The sequence below is a fragment of the Triturus cristatus genome, chromosome 9 (genome assembly GCF_964204655.1).
Source record: "Triturus cristatus chromosome 9, aTriCri1.1, whole genome shotgun sequence".
NCBI classification, from domain to species: Eukaryota; Metazoa; Chordata; class Amphibia; order Caudata; family Salamandridae; genus Triturus; species Triturus cristatus.
In genome coordinates this window covers 1,163,279,894-1,163,299,595 of record NC_140592.1, presented here as the reverse complement: position 1 = coordinate 1,163,299,595, position 19,702 = coordinate 1,163,279,894, and positions in this window count along the sequence as shown.

Sequence of the window (19,702 nt, the reverse complement as noted above, 5' to 3'; positions counted from 1 at the left end):
TTCAAACACATTTCACACAAAGAATTTATGTACCCGGGAAAGCAGGCCTGCCGGCAGCCCTTCTGTCCAGTGTTCACCGCAAAACTTCAAGGCAATACTTCTAACAACCTCTGCTGCCACTCCAGTAAGGAGAATCATCAACTTCTTAACTACCGGAAAATTTCTAGAAGAACTCAAAAATCATACATACGCCCATTACTGAAGAAAACAAACTTGGACCCGCTGAACCCGGACAACTACAGACCAATTTCAAATGGACCATTCCTGAGACTACCGATAGAAAGAGCAGCATTTGCCCAGATATCATAAGTCATTCAAGAGAATGCCAGACTTTCAAACGGGTTTCCGTCCACGAAGAGGCACAGAATTTGCCCTCCTTGCCATCTGGGAAGAACAGAGTAGACTGCAATGGGGTTGCTGCCCTATTTCCCTTGGACCTCTCGGCTGCCTTTGACACGGTTGACCATGACACACTGATACAAAGACTCTACGAATCCGGCGTAGAAGGGACTTCTCGACACTGGATCGTGTCAAATCTTCACACAGAACTATGGTCATTCATAACCCACCTTTCTCGTCCAAACCGTACTTCACAAAAGCAGGGGTCCCTCATGGCTCTATTATCTCGCCCATGCCTTTGAACATCTATATGAAGTCATTACCGGCACTGATCAATCAATTTCACCTCATGTGCTATAACTATGCAGATGACACAAAAATACTCCTTCAACTGCAATGCCCCAAAGACATTGGAAACTCGCCAATTTTCAGTTGTCTCAGAGTCGTGGATCAATGGATGAAGTGGAGCCATCTCAAATTGAATGCTTCCAAAACAGAAATAGTCGCGTGTGGTGATTGGAAACATTTTGATCCAATCGCCACGTGGCCTGATGGTCTGGGAACAACACCTGAACTATGAAGAAAATGCACTTTTCTTAGATCTCCCTGCCTACCTACCAAGACCCTAAGGAATACCAAAAAATACAGTAGCCAAGTTTCTACTACGCATCATCCCAAAAGACTGCATCATACTTATCTTGGGAACCATGCACTGGTTATTGGTTACACGAGTAAGGATCAATATTTCCTGCATGACAATCAAAGGATTCCACAGTAACACATGTTTTCAGGACGAGGTGTTCCACCTTAACCAACTGCTAAGATCAATCTTGCATAATGGGCATCTAGGTCCGGTACAGTGAAAAAAAGACAAGGTGAAGTTAAAAAAAAAAATCCACCTTGGTTGTGGACCTTTGGAATATTCTTCCTCTGCATTTTCAGGGAACACGGGACCACTGGGAGAATGTTATGCCATGGCCATCAGAGTCCATGTTCAATAAATTGAAAAATAATCTGAGGTGGGAGTAAAGCAGTATAATGAACAACAGTTCCTAACAAAGGAGAGCATGGCAATCAGGACGTAATTTGAGGAAGCCAATAAGGCAGTAGGCATCATGTGATTCTCTTTGGCATCTGGCCTGAACCATCTTTAAACACCTGGTGATGATGATCAGCCAAAAACCAAAAAACTATTGAACAACCATTTCTTCCCCCACTGCTCCAATTACTCTCAGATCTGCTGCTCTCATCTCCTTAATGTGACAGTGAATCTTTCAATTTTACTTCCTCTGCTTTGTGTTTAATCCCGTTCTGCTGCTGTGTAGTACATTGGGACGTTGAACATTTCTGAATGTCATGTTTCAGTCTGACTTGACAGCTGTCACCAGATCTTATGTGTGCAACTCAAAAAGAGGTTTAGAACATCTACTGAGATAGGGGCTTGGGCACTGCCCTTATGATGGTGAGCTTGAGTACATCTTTTGATTTGGCAGAGGTTGCATACTTTCACTGAAAAAGAGTGCATTTATTGAACATTTTGCCTTGTGGGAGAGCTTATGCTCCATACACTAAGACTGTGTTGGGTATGATGGCAAGCCAATAGCCAGGGCTCTAGGCTTGATCTGTTTATTATGAAAATCTATGACAAAGGCAGTCGGCTTGATCTATGTATTGTAAGAAGCATATCTTAAAGTCAATAGGCATTTGAGGGCGGATTGTGGTTATCCCCTATTAAAGCCTGCAGAGAGCTATTTTGTTTTATTTAACCTCAGATTACTGTAATAGGAAAGGGTTGTGCTTATTCTCTTTGACAAACTGTGTGGCTATAGGATGTGCACTATGATACTCCTTGTTAGGCCTTCTTAGGAGACAGAGCATTTGCTCTTGCCAAATGTATACATTTGTAATTTTATGACTGTATGCAAGATTGCTGCCTTGTGTAAAAATTTCTGTTCAATACAGTAGGACTGAGTTGGTTAGGATGATGAGCCAATGATAAAGGCTATCGGCCCGATTCAATGTGAAAAGTTATGTCTAATGCTATTGGTCCAATCTGTTAATTACTAACAGTTATAACAAAGGCAGCTGGCCTGTCTTATTTATTGTGAAAAGTATTTGTTAAAGTTAATAGGGCTTTCACAGTGGAATGTTATTGCACTGTGTTACAAGCTGTAGACAGGCATTCTTTTCACATGAACTCTCATATATCACTGTAGGAAGCAAAAGCTTCGGTGGTGCCCACCTCTGAAAAACCTTGGGGCTAGAAGAGTTTTACTGTGCAAATTCTTGTTAGGCCCTTTCCAGAGGGGTTGTATAGTATTCTGCCAACTAAAATGTTGCACAGATTTGTAATTGTATAACTGTATGAATGAAGGATTCCAGTTTATGCACACTTCAGTAGGCCTGTGTAGGTTAGGGTGTCAAGCCAATCGTAAAGGCTGTAGATCATATTAGTTAATTGACAAAAGATTCCATAGGTTTGATATGCTAAGTATGAAAAGATATATTAAAGCCAGTAGGCCTGAAATACGTGTGCAAAGCATGTGTGAAAGGCAAAAGATTTACAGGTGGATTATTATCGCACTGCGCTAAAGCCTTTAAGTAGGTATTTTGCTACAAGGAATCTCACAGAATACTGCAGGAAGCAAGGGTTTTGGTGTTGATGAGCCACTCAAACAAAATGCACTAGATTACCCTCATTACGCCTATTAGGAGGGATTTTATATTATTTTGCCAAGTGTCATTTGTACACTTATGTAATATTATAAAATGGTATACCTGATGGCTTATCGGGAAGCTTATGTTTACTACAGTACATCTGAGTTGGTAATGATGAAGGCTATGATGAGTTGCAACATAGTAAGTAAGCCTGATGTATTTATTGTGAAAAGCATTTATTAAAACCAATAGGCATTTAATAGTGGATTGTTATCACACTGTGTTCATGGCTAAAAACTGGTATTTTGTTACATGAAATATCACAGATTACTGTAGTAGGCAAGAGCTTTTTTGTTGATTACCCCCTAACAATCCCTGGGGGTAGAAAAGATTTATTGTGATAATCCTTTGTAGGCCCTTGAGAGGGTTTTCATATTTTTGTCAACTGTCATTTTTTAACACATTTGTAATTTTATAATTATGTATGATGGCTGCCAGTTAATGAACACTTCAGAGGGCCTGTGTGGGTAATAGTTTCAAGCGCATGGTAAATATTATAGACTTTATTGGCTCTTTGAAAAGGTTATACCAGATTGCATTGGCTTGATCTGTTTATTATCAACAGTTGTGACAAAGCCAGAAGACCAGACTTGCTGTAAAAAAACGTATTAAGTGGACAGAGTTTTATGGGTGGATTCTTAATGTGGAAACCTATAGGCAGGCAGTGCGCTACATGGAATCTCACAGAATACTATAGTAGCCAAGGCGTTGGTGACCTACTCAATAAACCATGGGATAGAAGATTTTTACTATGATAATCATTAAGCCCTCTTAGGACATATTTTATATTGTTTTGACAACCACAAATGTACACAAATCTATACATTTATCACAGCACACCTGATGGTCGCCTTGTGAGAATGTGGATGCTCAATACACTAGATACGAGTTTGTTATGGTTTGTTATGGTTACAAGCCAATGGCAAAGGCTCTAAATCTGAATTGTCTATTAGGAAAGTTTTCAGATGCCATAGGCCTGCCCAGTTTATTATGAAAGGTTATGACAGGCCTGAAATATTTATTTTTAATTCATATGCCAAAAGGGCTCTAAGCATGGATTAGTAATGCACTGTGTTGAAGCCCACAGATGTTACATGAATTCTCAGACTGCCTTAGTAGGCAAAGATTTTGATGTTGTTTCACCCTTTGACAAGCCTTAGGGGTAGAAGATTTGTTCAAATTGTGCTGCTATAATTCTTGCTAGAATCCCTCCAGAAAGCCTGAAGGCAAGCTTAGTTGTCTGCCAGGTTCTTGTTCATAAAACATATTCTTTAAAAAACAATGCATACATATAAAATATACACATATATAAATATACAAAGGGGCTTTGGGTCAGCTCTCTTCAGCCATTGGTCTATACGATTGTCATTTACATTTTGTTTAATCAATAACTGCATACAGAATTACAGTCTGCTTCAGCCGTTAATTCTTTTGCCCTGCGAGTGACAGCATTTGCCTGATCAGATGTGCACATTCACTTGGATAGGGTTCTGCCAGGCTTAGTGGGCCATTCCCTGAGTTATTATAGTTTGTTCTTGTTTAGGTCCCATTTCTTTACTTCTCCTCTTTCAATTTTATTTATTACAGCACACTACAGCTACCAAGACAGAACTTAAGGGTCACTTGCTTGCGGCTCATTTTATCTGCAGTCCCCATAAATCAGGCAACTATCATAGAATGGTATTCTCCCTAGCGTATCAATGTTTTACTATTCCAAGATGGGAAAACAAATTCTAAATGGAGCGGCCATGCTAGAACTTAAAATAACAATAACAATTTTATTTGTCATTGTAAGCAGGTGGCAGCATGTTTTATTTTCTACTTTAATTCTTTTAATTTAACTCGTACTTTTGCTGTGTGTGTGTGTGCATTTTATTGTTGTTGTGTAAGTGGGTGGAAAAATGAATGTATGTGTTTGAGGATGAGTGTCCAAGTGCATGTGTGATAATTTATTGAGCACTTAAACCCATTAGTGAACAATCACGCACTTTTTCATTTATAAGCTAGACCTGGTGGCATTGCCAATGCCTACCTAATTTTTTAGATAGCACAAAAAGTTATGGATAGAGTTCCTATAATAATCTCATCCCCGGTAATTACTTCAGGCATGCTTTCCAGTCCATCATTTTTAGGTCTCGCCTAGCGTTGTAGCGCATGCGCTGCTCACTCAGCGAGATATATTGTGGATGAGGGGTTTTCAGAAGGGTACTCAAAGACCCGCCCTTCATTTTCATTGGCTTGCGTCACCGTTTATGCTAAACGGTGGCCTGCCTTTGGAAATGGGGCATTTTTGTTGTTGACCTTTCGCCTTTTAGTCCAGCCCATCCGGACTGGCTCGTCTGCTTTGCGGCTGTCGCAAACAAATTTCTTATCTTTAGTAGGGGGCCATCTGTTTTCACTCATCTGCGCGTTTATTTTTGCAACGCGCTCACTTACAGTGAAAGTGAAAGCGCGATGCAAATATAAACAAGTGGCTGAGTGAAAACATATGGCGAGCGCTTGTTGCTCTGGCTCCCTAGCTCGCCTCTTGTTCTAAAGAAGCGCCCTCTCTCCGCCCAGGGCATCTGTCTGAGTGAATGAATCATAGTGTCTGGAGGCACTGACTGTGAAGAACCCGCGGCGCTTTTGTGTCACCTGCGATGTTATGCTGTGTAATCGGTTTAATGGGTGTGTTTTTATTGGCCTCGTGTAACCAGCTTCTTTGCTGTGTGTCATTTTTAGCATCGTCGATATTTTTAACCAGTGCTGCTTGCATCGTGAAAACATCCGGGTGCCCTGGTTGGGGCCAAAACAAACTTGTTATTGGCCCTTGGTTCTCCCTCTTATACACGTCAGACACTTACGAGGCACTCGTCAGTCACCCCCCTTTTTAATTTTGGGTAGTCGGGGGCGACGGTTTCCATGGCTAAGAGCTGCTGGCCGGAGACCGTTGTGCAAATGAAGGGTTCACTGTTGGTAACCGCAGTCCAGTCCACTAATACTGACCAGAGGGGGTGTGCTGTATTACACCCCTGACCCCCAACAACCCCGCAGGAGCTGCTGGGCTCCGTTCAGATCCTTCCACCCCCCCCCCTCCCGTTCATGTATCGCCGCTTCGCCATCCTGGGCAGTTTCCCTTTTGGAATGGCCTGTTGGACCACTTGGGGTGCTTTGAACAATCGGCCTATTCTTTCGGGCTGCCAGGTGCGGTCAGCGCCTCGTGATATTGCTCGGTCGTCGGTGCGCTAAGGCCCTACATGGGCTGGTGGTCATTGGGCTCTCTAGAGCTGCTGGGACGTTCTTAACACGGAGGGTTCAAGCCAGTGCTGGTGTTTCTACCCGTCTGGCTGCATCAAGGGCTCCCGGGCCTCCTGCAGCCAGAGCATGGAGGTTAGTTAGAAAGCCCCCCACCCCCTCCCCCATAACCATCATAATTAGGGCTCCCAGGCCTTCAGGTGACATGTACCGGTGGTGACAGGGAGGGAGGGCGGAGACTTCACTGGCAGGTGCCGTACGCTGCAGGTCACACTGTGCACAAGGACTCACCCTGCAGTCAGAGCACAGAAGGTAATTAGAAAGTACTTTGCCCCTCCCTCCCTCCAATACCATCATAAATAGGGCTCCCGGGCCTTCCGGTCACTGTTAAAGCAAGCACAGAAAGAAGCACGCGGATGAAAGGCCAAGAGTGCACAAACAAGAGGGCGCGCAAACCAGCAGCTCGTGTGACACCCTAAACAATCACCTCCCTCGGGGTGCAAACTCCGCTTCATAACAGTGCTTCTTTAACGCTACCCCTGTTCGCAGGCACCCACTATTAGGGTTATTACGGTTCACAGGCTCCAGGCCGGAGATTTCTTCAACAAGAGCGGTCTGCAGGTGTGTAAGGAAAAAACGCCAACTCTCCGGAGTGTTTCAGGGCACTCAATCCAACAGTGCATATAGAGAGTGCGCTAGCTGTGCAAAAACACTAATAAACAAACACATTCAAAAAAAGATGACCTGAGATATTAAAAAAGATGAATATAGTATTGTTTAAAAAAAGCAATACGTGGACAACAGAAGGTTACATCCAGAGCACATAGGTCTATTGCGATTAATAACTCATTCTCATAGCTCAACATATAGCGTAGAATAGAGATATTAATTCCTTTTTTTTTTTTTTTTAAACCTTAACGCGAGACAAGAAATGAGGCCGGAGTATTCGTCAATGCGCTTCAGTGGGTCAATCATGACATGTTCAATAACATTCACCGACAACATCTCAATTGACATTGCAGTTAGAGTCAACATAGTCATACATCATGGTCATCTTAAGTACTCGCTCATCTCGGAGGTAAAGCTCACTCCTACAAAGACTGATAACACCATAAAGAAGCCAGAAACAACAAGCCTTTGCAATGCAATAGGTCTCACGATTGCGAGATTTAGAGCTATTGGCATTGTAAATGACGAGGCCTTTTATTTAAGTTTCAAGAAATAAAAACATAAATAAAAGTAATTGTCATTTACAATGCCAATAGCTCAAACTCGCGTAAATGCGAGACCTATTGCATTTCAAATGCTTGTTACCTTATGCACATCAGTCTTGGCTCATCCCAGAAATGATAATTCAGATCAAACTGTAGGACAGAATGATGTGTCAGAAGGTGACAGTGCTGTTCCTCATCTATAGCTATACTGTAATTACGTTTCTGTGTCTGATACCCGATATACTAATGGTAATGATTGTGTATGATATGGTCTTTCGAGCTTTGTTAATAAAATAAGATTTAAAAAAACAAAAACAAAAAAAACTGTAGGACAGGTTTCCCTTCGAACAGGAATATAAGCAACCAGGCTACATTCGGGCTTGTTGAGTTATGTCAGTGAGGTACACACTTGTGCTTAGCACAAAATCAAAAGGATCGAATACTTGAATTAGGCACAGTCATTAGTGTGTATATTCTGGACCACATTCCAGTTAAAAAAATTTTTTTTTTTTTTTTTTCAAATCTGTGCCAATACAGATAGGGGCGAGTCATGCGAATCAATCTTGACCCTGCTCCACAAGGTACGGTGCAGCCTGAAATAATAGGCACGGTTTCCTCTGACCAGAAACACAAGCAACCCTGGACTGGTTTTGATTTTCTTGGGGCTCATCAAGTGAGGTGCAGATTGAAGCATACCCCTCCTATGTAGAGACGCTCACTCAGATAGCACTTTTTATTTTAATAGGTTTGGCATTTACACCAATAAATCCTATGTAATGATGTTTGAAAGCAGAAGGTATAGTTCAACATCCAGCAAACGAGGAGTAACCTGTGCTGGGAGAAACTTTTCACACAGTTGATAAGCAATGATCAAACTGTTCCCTTTCCAGGAAATATAACGATTTCCAGTCACTGGTAATAGTGTGATTGTTTAGAACATACTGAAGATAAAACAGTGGAGCGACACCTAAGTGATTGCAAAGTGAAGATCTGCGGGAGCTTACCTGTGGATACAAGACTTATCTGTCAGAAGTTATCAGCAGAATTTAGCCTTCAGAGGAACTCGGCTAACACTAATCTGGAGCCATTTGCAGCAGTGAAAACAGATGCCTCGCATCTGGAGTGGATGCCCAGAAGGTGTGGGAAGAGGGTCTTTTGGAGCTGCTGATAAGTGTAACTGGCCTTGCCGATCCCATGCTTAAGGTTGCATGTTAGTCTAGACCAGGTGTCTCCAACCAGTCCTTCGCGAGCTACAAGTAGCTTGTTCATTAGGTCTCGTGAGCCAAAGGCTCGAAGAGACATTTTATATGTGGGATTTTCAAAGTGCTACCCACACTTTTGGCTGGCCTAAACCTTGAGTGCACGAGATCACATGCACGTGCACAGCTGCTCCTCTGCTCATTGCATTCCCCCCTCCCTTCTCACCCAGCCCTTTGATGCTCTGCTCCATTACTTTCACTTTCGCAGCTTGGACCCTTGCATTCCCCCCTCCCTTCTCACCCAGCCCTTTGATGCTCTGCTCGCATCTCCCTCCTCCCTGGGCGTGAAGGGAGACAGAGCCATCCTGCTTGATTAATGGCTTTGCATTCCCATGTGTTCCCGTAGTAAACATGCCCGAGGTGCCAGCCCAGCACAAGGCTCACGGAGACATTCTCTTTACCCTCATTAGTCCCTGTATCTCTATTTCCTTCAGAAGCTCCTGCTTTTCCTACCTTTCTGCCCAGCGATTTGCTTGTTCTACAATGTGCTTGATACAGGTCTTCCTCCCCATTATATATTTGTTAATTCGTTTATTGGATTTTAAAACAAAACAGTGTGCATTCGTTCATTACAGGCTATAATGAATAATGTCCTGTTTCGCCAAGCACCCCTTCTCTGTATTTACCAGCAATTTTCCAAAAGCCCGCCTTTCTTTATCTCAATTCTTTCGTCTCTGTGCTCTTTCCTTTCTTCCTTCAATCCCTCTCCAATAGTCTTTAGCACTTTCACACTCCCTTCTCCACTTCTACTCGTCCTTCATCCCTGTTTTTCTTTCTCACTCTCCCTTCCTCGCTCTTTCCGCCTCCCCCTAGGCGCTCTCCATCCTTTGGTACTTTGATGACCCAGCTTCCAGTGCCATTAATGCCCTGTAATTGCTTAATCCCAGGGCAGAGTCTGGGCTCGCGGCTCTCGGATGTCATCCCAGCGTGCACGTGCAAAACTCCTTTAGAAATGGCATCTCTGTGCGAGGCCTGCCGTTGCCGTCGCCCTCAGCAGGGGGGCATTATTCAAGGCCTGACACACATTCAAAGGATTTCCTACTGTACTCCTTTCACGGGCGCATGTGCATGTGTGCCAACATGGGCGTAATACACATAGTAAGCCCTACTGCGCAAAAAAGTACCGACGGAGAAAGAAAGTGGAGCAAAACGTCTTTGCCATTTGCACCGAAATATGCACCGGTTGTCAAGTTACAATGAACATTTGCATATACCTAAATATTGCAGCACCTGCACGTGTACAAATTAAGCAATCCAAGAATGTTCGGGCGACGTTATGCATTGTTATCCAGCCTTTACTAATGTTACCTCGTGCGTTCTTTTTATATAGCACACCTGTGTAATATGGCGCCTATGTAAAATAGCGCCTCATTAAAAAAATACCACCCAGGCAGCGCATGCAATTCGGGCCCAGAAACGCAAAGAAAACGTGTATGTATTGAGACAAGTCTACGTGTGTATTCTGTTTGTTTCAGAAGGTATGCGAAAATGGGAAAGCGCTTTAAATATAGAACAAAAAGTGCACATGTGCGCTAGAGCACCACAATGGAAATTGAATCAAACAGTAGTACAGGATTGTTCTTGCGATAGGACTTTACTTTCACAGAACATAAACATTCCTGGCCATCAGAGGTGTCTCGTATTGGAAGATAACTTGTTAATTCTATGCAGTCACCGGATCGCCCGAGGTTTGTTAAATGTATGAGTTGCTTTAAATGGGAGATGCGGATTAGTATCTTGAGCCAGAGTTTGCAACCTGGATATCTGCAGTTCAGTCGTGGCTTTGCCGCTTCACGTGGTACATCATGTGATTCCGGACAGATCACTTCATCTCGATGTGCTTGAAACAGTAAAAATTGTGTGAACCAGCTGTGCAATTTGGTGTATTGCAAAGAGCCCAGGTAACGCCCCCCTCTCCCCCTCCCAACACATCATAGTTTTAGTAATCCGGTTTAACCTAATCCTGCATATCATTTCTCTTCTACATACTGCACGCCCTTATCTTTAAGACGCCGCTGCTATGAAACTATACATTAAAAAAACCTCTCCCTCTCTCATTTAAAATGAATAAAAAGGGCACATGCCATTTCTCAGGATAGTGTTTCAACTCGATGTTTACGTTTATTGCTTCCAGAGTGAACATTTAAAAGACCTCCCCTGCCCTTCTCTCCTGAACTCTTCTTCAATAAGTAATCCGAGGTTTAAATAAATCCACCATTTATCAAAAGATGGGCAATAAAGAAGCTGCGCATTTCGCATTCAGTGTTGGCTTCTGGGAATTGGTTCTGTGTAAATCACTGCTTTGACTGTAGGGCCCTGCTATAGAAAACACCCCCACCCCCTGGAAGGCAGTGAAGTGAAGTCTAGTGAACCCCTCAGTCTGACAGAGGATGTGGCCTAACGGCCAGAGCTGCCAACCTTGGAACTTGGGAACCACTTTCGAGCCTCGATGTCGGCTGAACATCCTGCGATTCGGGGCAAATCACTTAATCTCCCCGTGCCTACCAAAAAATAAATGTGTCCTTGTGTAACGTAACTGATTCTCATGTAAAACGCTTCGATACCTTCTAGTCGAGTTTGCGCTATATAAAACCGCTATAGAAACCTCTCTTCATTCGTATACAGATGCCACCATTTGCATAATTGTGCACGTTATAGTTAGACGAGACAGTGAATTAACAGGCAGAGCCGAGGCATGGATCTAGCTTGCCTCCACCAACCATAACACGAGCCGAGCCCTCAGCATATGAGGCAGATACATCGAGCAAAAATGTCATGTTAAACATATGATAAATGGGCTTCAAAATAAAACAAGCATTGGCATAGCCAATAGGTCTCACCTTTGGGACATTAGAAGTGTTTAACCATGCGACAGTTCATGTTGCACCAAGGATATTGTGCTGCATAATTAAATACTTATAATGTCCCAAAGGCGAGACCTATTGGCTATGCCAATGCTTGTTTTTAAATAAGCAGAGAGTTATACTTTCCTTTTAAAATTTAAGGGAAGGCTGTTTTTATTTCACATTATATTCATTAGGCTGCAGATAGCAGGGCCTGATAATGAGCAGCACTCCAATCAGATATATGACCCAGGGTGGGACAAAGAGGCGAAAAACTGAAGTACTGAGGTATTTAACTTAAATAAAGGTCCTTTTCAACTATATTCTGGAGCGCGAGAACAAAATGTTGTTTCTGAATGCTTTTAAAAATGGGAGAAAAAGAAAATAATAAGTTACCTTTATGATTTAAGGGCCTGATTAGGAGTTTGGCGGTGTGGGAGAGGGGTAGTACGCCATTGCCCGCTAAACCTCACCGCCAGCCTGATTGCGAGTTTTCTCGTGGTCTGGCGGGTGGTCCTTTGGCATTCCCGCAGCAGTGCCTATTAAAAAGGCACCGCCATGGGAACGCCAAAGCCGGTTCCTACACGGCATGGACTGTGCAGTTCATGCTGTGCATGTGTTTTATGACTCTTAGTTAAGCGAATTACGTCTTAATATTTTATGAAGCACGTTTCTTCACTATAAATTCCTCCCATATACACAAATGGCTGCATTTTTCTGTTATGCATATGGCACTATGTCTACGGTCACTGGGTGCAAGATGCCTGCTGCTTGTAAATGCAACACTTTGAAATGGGAAAACATTTAAATGATGAGCTTTATGGAATCCAAGTAAAACGTAAAGTAAACTCTTCAGTTTTCTCCCATTTCAAAGTGTAACATTTACACACAGCAAGCATCTTGCTGTCAGTGGCTGGTAGACATGGTGTCATATTCATAACTGAAAACTACAGCCCTTTTTAAGTAGGAGAAATTTAAAATGCAGAAAAGTGTTCCATATTAAGAACATTTTTGCAGAACATTTGTCTGCACTTGAAATTTCTCCCATTAAAAAAAAAATGGTGAAGATGGCAGCTTGATGAGACGTGGAATTCTGAGGCTCCCCGCGGCTGCCCTACGCCCCGGGCTACTCTGTGCCTGTAGTCCCCCCTAATTTGGCAGCATACCTGCTACATACCTCCTGGAGCAAGGCGACTTGGCAAAACGAGGCCAGCCGTGCCTCCTGGGCGGCGGATTCCACTGAATCTGTCCATGGAGGGCCAGGGGCTCTGCCACAACATGGCGCCCGTTCTGCGACAGGGGTGCCAGCGGGAGGCGGCAGAGACTCACGCCGGACTGGAGGTCGGGCCTGGCAGCGGCTTGGGGGAGGCGAGACGCGCTCCGGAGAGCGGAGTCTGCAGGGAGCGTTGCTGCGGCCGGAGAGAGGTGAGCGCGGCCCCATCGGAGACTTGCGGCGGTGTGGAGAGGTGCAGCGCGGCTGGCGCGAAAATCGAGGCAGCGGCTTCGGACCTAGCGGGCCGGATCGGGACTCAGCGGCCGCGCGCCTGCTTGCTGATTTGGTCTGAAAACGGGACAAGTCCCAACTTCAGCTGTAGCATTTCCATTTGTGTTGATATTTGTACCACAAAGAGCTTCTTCAAACACTGGACTACGCGTGGCAGCAACTAAACGTTTTTCAATCTGAAACACCTGCATACCATGGTCTATATTGATACATTATTAAATGCCTTAACTAACGGAGAGAGACTGAGACCCATAAATTCCACTAAACTTGGTGACTTTTCTATGGTTTCCTGCTCCAGGGGCTGGTAACAGAAGTGGGCCACAGTGTCAGCCCCCGCAGCGGCAAAGGAGGGTTCAATCTCAGATGCAGCTGCCCCATACTGTGTAGTGACTGAGTGGGCCTTGGGAGACCAAGGAGTGGACTTGAGGCAGCGGGGACACCCAACGGGTCTGGGATCACAACTCTGAGCTCGAGTCCCCTATCTCCTCATCGTTGTTTGGGCCATCCCGTCTTCGGGGGTCTGAGGCGGACCCTGCGAGCGGTTTCATCGTTTCCCCCCACTGAGCAGCCACTTAGTTGTCCCGCTAGTGGCACCACCATGGCCAACACAAAGAAAAAGGGGACCGCACTTTGAGAGACATGCTAGTGAAGGGGTCAGCGAATGGAGATAGGGGAAGCTTTGCCCCCCCCCCACCCCCCGACGCAATGCTCAAGACAGGATGAGGGAGAGGTGCCCATCACCCGGACATTTCTTGAAGCTCTCTTTAACACCCTCCGAGAGGACTTTCAAACACTTAAACAGGAGGTTGCAGGAGAGGTGAGAGAAATTCGTCGCGATGTGGACGAGTTGGGAGAGCGCGTCGCAGCTATAGAAAATGCGGAGCAATCTAAATCTGACGAAGTGGAGGTACTCCAGCAGGAAATCCTTCGACCTGGGTATCAGCAGGTTGACCTGCAGGCTCACGAAAATAGATCCCGTCGCAACAACATTCGCGTGCGGGGCGTCCCATTACAAGTGGAAGGGACAAATGTGACAGAATATCTTCAGGGCCTCTTTCGGGACATTCTGGGGGCAGACCCGGATCTTGAGATTCGCATCGATCTTGCCCACAGGGTGGGCCTGGGGCGAAAGGCTCCGGCTCCCCCACTAGACATATTGGCCTTTTTGTCTGACTTTCCCCTGAAGGAGCGCATTTTAAAGGAGGCTCGCCTAAAACAACCACTTAACTATCAGGGGCACGCTGTAGCTCTTTACCAGGACATGGGCTCCATCACCCTTCGGAAACAGAAAGCTTTCAAGGATGCAACCATCTTCCTAAAAGCCAATGGAGTGCCATACTCGTGGGGCCACCCCTTCCGCTTAGTCTTCAGGTGGAACGGTAAGCTGCACCAACTCCGTTCGTTCCAAGAGGTATCCGACTTGCTTGGCCTTACTCAACACACTCCCGACTCTTCTCCTAGGCTGTCGCAGCGTTCTTCCAGGGATGGCTGGCAGCGGAAGGGACGTTGATCACCTGTGACAACTGTGAAGCCAGACCACGCCACGATGACCACTGAACGGGCCTCGGCCCTCGCAGCAGTCACAAGAGACACTTCTAGGCCGGACTCTCCGTAGACTCCCATCAAACTCTCGCACCTGTGGGGGAGGGGCGGGGGGGGGTAGTAACGGGCGGGGAGCCTGGGTCGCCCGGATGCCATGTTTTCCCAGCTCTTTTCTCTCCGTTTGTCCTCGGCTCGTGCTGAGAATATTGGACAATGGTTGGCCTCTGGCACTGTTCCGTGCGGGGTTAGGGGGTAGGGAAGGGGGGGGTGAGAGTTGCGGAGGGGAGGGGGGTACCGGTGTGCTGCCAGGGGAAGGTTATAACAGACTAGAGCACTTTGGACGATGTGCCCTCTGGTGGAAACGTCGCTGGGTCAATTTCTCATGGCCACTACTGGTCATTGCATGGCCGACACACGCTCCACGAACTCCAAGTTTCCCCATGGCAACCCAGGTTCTCACTCTTAATGTAAAGGGGTTAAATAGCCCCATTAAGAGACGGGCGATTCTGAGCTATTTAGAAAACTCAGGGGCCTCGATTTGCCCGTTACAGGAAACGCACCTGCTACCCAAGGACTGGCATAGAATGCGATCTCGGGCGTTTCCCCATCAGTTTTTTCTTCTATGCCAGATAAGAAGGAAGGGGGGGGGGGCCATACTGTTGGCGAGACACTTTCAGGGCAGTATTGGGGACAAATTGGTGGAGGTAAAGGGGCGGCTACTGGCCTATAGGCTCTGGGTGGGGGGTATCCCCGTTTTTGTGGGCTCCTTCTATGCTCCCAATGCTGGACAGGAGTTGTTCCTCATAGATTCCCTGTCTGAAATCCTTCGTCACCACGACAGACACCTTTTAATTGGGGGCGACCTCAATCTAGTCATGGACTCTGGAAAAGATTAATCGGGTCAGCGCAGAGGGGACGCAGGAGCGATCTCGAGTGGGGGACGGGATTGGTTGCGGAGCAGGGGGCTGATAGATCTTCGGAGGGCGGCTCATCCCCATAGCACGCAGTATTCCTTTTATTCCCACGTACATCAGACTTATTCCCGGCAGGATCATTTTATAGGGTCGTCCGACCTGAACGCGCTGGTTCGGACCATTGAAATCGTCCCGGCGGCTCTCTCCGACCATGACGCCGTGACTGTCACGCTGGAACTCCGCCCTTTGCATCGTCCAAAAGGGAGGTGGCGTCTTCGGGAATCCCTGCTTCAGCGTCCAGATGTTGTCCAGCAGGTGCGTAAATGCATCACTGACTATTTGACGACTAACGATCTCCCGGACGTGTCCTTGACCACATTATGGGGGGCCCTTAAGGCAGTATTGCATGGGGAACTAATAGCTATTTCCGCGGCAGATAACAAAACCCGCAGAGAGGAGTTGACGGCCAAGGTAGAAGAGTTCACAGCCGTACCGGAGCACCGAGAATGTGGCGGCAACTGAAATCCGCCTGGGCCCAGCTGGCTAGCCTGGACCTTGACAGGGCAGAGTACGCCGCCCTACGACTTAAACATTCCTACTATATCGGGGGCGATAAAACAGGGAAGCTTCTGGCGAGCAAACTTTGCGCCAGGACTCAACGTTCCAAAATCGAAGCCCTCGGCACCTCCGCCGGTTTAGAGGGTTGAAGATGATGAGCGGATTGCAGAAGGCCTTCGGGAGTTCTATGCCACTTTGTAGAGACCCTACGGTTGACAGCTCGGGGCAGGCCTACCTCGGCCAGGCGGCGGTTACAGCACTGAATGCGTCTGGAGCTGCTGCGTTGGATGCTCCCATTAGAGTGGAGGAGGTTGTGGGCACGATATCCCGCCTCAAACCTCTGAAATCCCCGGGGCCTGATGGGTTCTCGGCGGGTTTTTACAAAGCCTTCTGCCAGCCCCTTGCGCCAATTTTAACCCGCCTGTTTAACTCCTTCGAGGGACCGGGCTCCATCCCTGCGGATATGCTGGCAGCCGATATCGTGGTCATTCCCAAGCCGGGGAAGGATCCCACACAATGTGAAGCATATCGCCCAATCTCCCTTCTTAATCTGGACCTAAAGTTCTTTACGGGTGTTTTGGCTGCCAGACTGGGCCCCCGCCTGCCGGGTATTATCGAACCGGACCATTCGGGTTTTATACCCAACAGGCAAAGTAGCGACAACACCAAGCGGTTAATGCACTTAATCGACAAGGCCCACTTTATGGATCTGGACGCTGTCTTGCTTTCAGTTGACGCTGAGAAAGCGTTTGACAGGGTGGACTGTTTTTTTTGGGATAAGACCATGGCTCACTTTGGCTTGGGGACTCGATTTAGGGCTTGGGTCGCAAGCTGTTACAATCAACCCACAGCGACGATCCTGGTCAATGGGGTCAGTTCCGGCTGTTCGATATCCGGCGGGGCACGAGGCAGGGGTGCCCTCTTTCGCCTCTGCTCTTCGCGCTATATATTGAACCTCTAGCGCAACGGATCAGGGATAACCCTGACATCTCTGGAATTCCCTGGGGGGGGGGGGGGGGGCTGGGGGGAGAAACGCCATACGGTTAATTTGTACGCGGACATCTTGAAGACTCTCGACACCCCCCGTCGCTCCGTCCCAGCATTCCTACAGGAACTGGCAGAATTTGGTAAAGTCTTGGGTTTTAAAGTTAATGTGGGGACGTCCATGCTGCTGCTGCTGGGACTCAATGAGACTACTGTGGGACACGGCGGTCGTGGGATTTGGGGAATTGCGCCCTCAGCCTGAAATCCCCTACCTAGGGATTACTCTGACCCCGTTCACCGCCCAAACAATTGCCCGTAATTACTCAGTCCTCCACTCTCAAGTCACTTGTGCTCTTCGCAAGTGGCGATCTTATCCCCTTTCACTACTTGGCCGCGTGGCGACGGTTAAAATGTCCATCTTGCCTAAAATACTTTATATATTCCAGACGATCCCGGCAGAACCCACCATGAGTCACATCCACTCTGCAACGAGAGCTGCTCAGTTTCATCTGGGCGGGGAGTCGCCCGAGGGTACGTAGAGATATTGCCTACCATCACTCAAACGAGGGAGGGTTGGGGATTCCCCATCTACTGACCTACTACAGAACGGCGCAGCTTCGCTATCTTGTAGAATGGAGTAGACCCAACTCAGAGAAGAGGTGGTTATTTCAGGACAGAGCGATGGCAGGTCTCTCATTGTGGAAGATACAGTTCCTGAATCCGGTAGATAGACCGAGGTATCTTAATAGATCTCCCATCACGCGCTCGGTGGTGCGGACGTGGGATGCGGTGGCGACCCAACGGCAACTTACATCTTTCCCCTCGCCGCTGACGCCCCTATTTGACAATCCGGCTTTCCCTCTGGGGAAATCTGCAGGCCACCTCTTCGATGTGGACGGGTTCCTCCCATACGTGGAGTTGACTAACTGGCACGGCATCCAGCACCCCCAAAAAGTTCCAATATTTCCAACTTCGCCATTGGTTACTTAAACATGATACGCGTCCGCTTGTGAGTAGACACCTTACGGCTTATGAGAAATGGCTTTTGTCGAAGCACTCTGACCGCCATTTGATTTCTGAATTATATCTCATGCTGCGACCGCCAGCTACCGCGGAGCGCTCGGCTGGGCAGCGGCGGTGGGAGGCGGAGTTGGGGAGGAGCCTTTCACTAAAGGAGTGGCATCAGATCTATCATAGAGCGAACCATACTGCCAGGAACACAGCCGGCAAGGAATCAGCGATTAAGGTTGCCCTTTACTAGCACCTGACCGCGGCTCGCCTCAATCAAATTAACCCGAATCGCAGCCCCACTTGTTGGAGAGGCTGTGATGAGGAGGGCACATTGACCCATCTCCTTTGGGACTGTACGGAAGTGGTAGGTTATTGGACATCAGTCCTTGATGATATAGATACCTACTTCGACACGACCATACCATACCCCGTTTTCCTGTCTATACTCTGCTAGGGTGCACTCACTTTCCCGTTGAAATCCATTCGGGGGAAACAAATGGGGCTAGCTATGGGCGGAGCAGTGCAGCATATCTTATCGCTATGGGGCACGCACACTCGCCCGACACATACTGGATGGCTACACAAATTGTGGTACATTATTGGGATGGAACGCATACACGCTAACTTGACCCACTCCTCGGACTCCGGTACTGTCTGGCGCCCCTTCTTGGCACTGCTGGCGACTGAATTTAATGAAGTCATATGCCCCAAATACCTCAGTTTACTCCGCCTCACTGACGTCTCATGCTCAACTAACTCAGTTTAGGGGACACTCCATCTTCTTGCCCACAAGAGGTGGCAGCACACCGGTAAAGGGAGGGGGGGTTGGGGGAGTTGGGCTAGGGAGGGAGGGTGGATGGTTAGCAACGGGTGGGTTTAGTTAAGGTGCCGACGTCGACATCGCCCTTTCCAAGTCTGTTATACTACATGGGCCTCATGCTGGAAATGTTCCCTTTGTCGCATGGACATTTGTAGCCAACTTTGGTTACGTATGCTAGGGACTAGTCGCATACCTTCAGTTGTGGGACCTGTTGGGCGAGGCATGGGCATTGGCGGGTTTGGTCGCATGTCACTTTACCTGCCTAAAACACTAAATAAAGTGATTCAAAAAAAATATATATATATATGGTCGTGTGCTTGTGTTATACATGCAACGGTGCCACATATGGTGAAATATATGTCCTGTGCCACAAGTGCATACAACATAGGCTCTCATTCACCCATACACATATACCTATTCATACGCACCCATGTTCATACAGCCATAAAAACCACGCTCTCACTGGCGCACATGGCATAGTGCCCCTAGTCAAAGTATTTTGTTCAAACCATAGTATCTGACTCTATGGACATTGGACTTCAAGTCAATGAAGCTGGGCATGGGGGGGGGGGGGGGGGGGGGGGGGTGTCTGGTAAGACTGCGCAAGTGGCTTCGCCTTTAGTAGCTCAAATGGTTTTCACGGATCAGAAGTAGCTCTCAACACAGAAAAACTTGGGGACCCCTGCTTTAGATCAACCAAGAACAAAACCACATATGGAGCAAAATCTACAAGTTTGGTTTTTAACTTTTGTCCTGAATCCC